The sequence below is a fragment of the Anopheles moucheti genome, unplaced genomic scaffold (genome assembly GCF_943734755.1).
Source record: "Anopheles moucheti unplaced genomic scaffold, idAnoMoucSN_F20_07 scaffold_205_ctg1, whole genome shotgun sequence".
Lineage (NCBI taxonomy): Eukaryota > Metazoa > Arthropoda > Insecta > Diptera > Culicidae > Anopheles > Anopheles moucheti.
In genome coordinates, this window is record NW_026453640.1 from 8,797 (window position 1) to 11,804 (window position 3,008).

The window sequence follows — 3,008 nt, forward strand, 5'->3', positions numbered from 1 at the left end:
TGCTATGTAGTTCTACCAGGAATGTGTTACCATGCAAAAACTGTCTATTTCAACTAATTTTGTCCATCCGATACGAACTTTGTACTTTGCTATGTAGTTCTACCAGGAATGTGTTACCATGCAAAAACTGTCTATTTCAACTAATTTCGTCCATCCAATACGAACTTTGTACTTTGCTATGTAGTTATACCAGGAGTGTGTTACCATGCAAAAACTGTCTATTTCAACTAATTTTGTCCATCCGATACGAACTTTGTACTTTGCTATGTAGTTATACCAGGAGTGTGTTACCATGCAAAAACTGTCTATTTCAACTAATTTCGTCCATCCAATACGAACTTTGTACTTTGCTATGTAGTTCTACCAGGAATGTGTTACCATGCAAAAACTGTCTATTTCAACTAATTTCGTCCATCCGATACGAACTTTGTACTTTGCTATGTAGTTCTACCAGGAATGTGTTACCATGCAAAAACTGTCTATTTCAACTAATTTCGTCCATCCAATACGAACTTTGTACTTTGCTATGTAGTTCTACCAGGAGTGTGTTACCATGCAAAAACTGTCTATGTTGCGTCCAGCAACAAAGGTCGCGTCCAGCAACCGCTTCTCGACAGCCAAGCCGACACAAATAGTTTCTCTTAACACTTTTTTTTCTTAGATGAATGTGGTAAATAGGGGGTGGAATGCGTGGTTAAAAAAACTTCTATCCTTTGCCTAAGCTGGTATCGAAAAAGACCCTAGCTGTCCCTGCGCGCTGCTTTTATCGGCATTCTCTCCCGTTTTCCCAGAACGGGAATACGTGAGAAGAGCGCACGATCCTGCTACGCGAGCGCCACCTAGCGTAAACCTACTGAACGGGCTGCTGTTGGTTCAAATGAACCGTTGCTCGCAACACTGGACCCCGGTGTTTTGAACTGTCAAAACACCATCTCGTGGTTCGATGTCAACAACAGCTATTTTCACTGCCGGGCGCTCTAAAACCTTTCCGTTTGCCAATTTTACGTGTACTCGCCGTATTTCTCCGTCTTTCGAAGGTACCGTCCGTACCACGCGTCCCTTCGGCCAGCATCCGCGAGGGAGGTTGTCGTCCACAATCAAGACTAGATCGTCTTCCTTCAAGGTTCGCTGCGTCTGGAACCACTTACTTCGTCTGGTAAGAGTCGGTAGATATGAGGCGACCCATCTGCGCCAGAAAACGTTCGCGTAAGCCTGTGATGCTTTCCAGTTGTTTCGTAGGCAAGCTGCTGAATCGTCTAAGATGCTTAGAGGTTTGGTCCCAGCCGACGATCCTAAAATAAAGTGGTTTGGAGTCAATGGTGCTTCTTCTTCATTTTCTACCGGAACCTGTGTAAGCGGTCTCGAGTTTACAATCATTTCGACCTCTATCAACCAGTTTGTAAACACCGCATCAGATGGAGTACGTGTAAAACGCATGTTGTTCAGCGTGTGCTTCACGGTTTGCACTAATCTCTCCCATGCCCCGCCAAAATGTGGGGCAGCTGGCGGGTTGAAGTTCCATTTCGTGTCCGGAAGGTGCATTACTTCAATCAGCTCGTTGGTGTTTATCTTGGCTATGGCTTCCTTCAGTTCTCGATTTGCACCTATGAAGTTGGTACCCTTATCCGAGTAGATCTCCAATGGGGTACCGCGCCGGGCGATGAAGTTTCTTAACGCGATTATGCAGGAGCTGGTTGACAGGCTGGATGCCACTTCGATGTGTATCGCTCGGATGGTTAAGCAGGTGAACAATACACCCCAGCGCTTTTCCTGTCTCCGTCCAACAGCGACGAGGAATGGTCCGAAGTAGTCGATTCCCGTAAATGAGAATGGTCTACAGAATGGAGAAAGACGGGCGGCGGGAAGCCCACTCATCATTGGCACCGTAGGTGTAGCGTTACGGATCTTGCACGTTGCGCAGTTGTTCCGTATCCTATGGCAAGCGCTTCTCAAAGCCGGAACGTCGAATTTTTGTCGTACTTCGTTCATCACGGTTTGATGATTTGCATGTTGGTACCGTCGATGATAATCATCGATAATCAGGTCCGTGAGGTGACCGGTTTTCGGCAGGATGATGGGCCGTTTCATTTCGTCACTGATGTGCTGGCAAGCATCGATGCGTCCGTGTAGCCGTATGACTCCATCTTCATCCAGGTAAGGGCTTCGCCTAAAAAGAGGACTACTTTTCTTAAGATTAATTCTTTTCGTTTTAGTGTCCGCCAGCCCCTCTTGCAGGATCCTATACTCATCTGGGTATTCCTGATACTGGGCTTGTATTAGAACTGTGCGTTCTGCTTGTTGCAACTCCAAGTGCGTTAGAGGTCCCTTGATACGCGACGCTTTTGGTTGGCGTGCGTTATTTATGAAACGCCAAACGTACGCCACTGCCCGTTGCAATCTTCTCCAGCGGGAAAATCGTTCGATGCTGATTACAGGATGCACAACCTGGTGAACTGTGATGGTTTGACGCATTTCTTCATCAGTCGATTGAACCTTCAGTGTCGGCATGTCCCACTCATCCTCGGGTTTCACTAAGAAACTAGGACCGTTAAACCAGTGGGTGAAAGTAGTGTGGGGGTCAAGGTTTGACCATTTGGTGCCCTTATCGGCGACGTTTAAAGTTGTAGGTACCCAATGCCACTCATTTAACGTAGAATTTTCCAAAATCTCTCCTACTCTGTGAGCTACATATATACTGTAGCGTCTATGGTCTGAATTGAGCCAACATAGCACATCTTTTGAATCCGTCCATAGGAATCGGCGATGAATTGGGATTCTATGTGCCTTCTCAATGATTTTAGCCAGACGTATGCCTAAAACGGCTGCTTGAAGTTCTAAACGAGGGATGGATATATACTTCAGAGGAGCTACTCTCGTTTTTCCACCGATTAAGGCTACTTCGCGTTGACCATTTGACTCGATTCTAAAATATGCAACTGCAGCATACCCATCTTTACCAGCATCGACGAATACATGTAATTGAGTGGTACAACTACTAAGGTCGGTGG

At 46.1% G+C, this 3,008-nt stretch overlaps 1 pseudogene; it reads left to right on the top strand.

The window, feature by feature from the left end:
• Nucleotides 1-1,261: 1,261 nt before the first annotated feature.
• On the top strand, nucleotides 1,262-1,810 carry LOC128309269 (uncharacterized; annotated as a pseudogene).
• The last annotated feature ends 1,198 nt before the right edge of the window (nucleotides 1,811-3,008 follow it).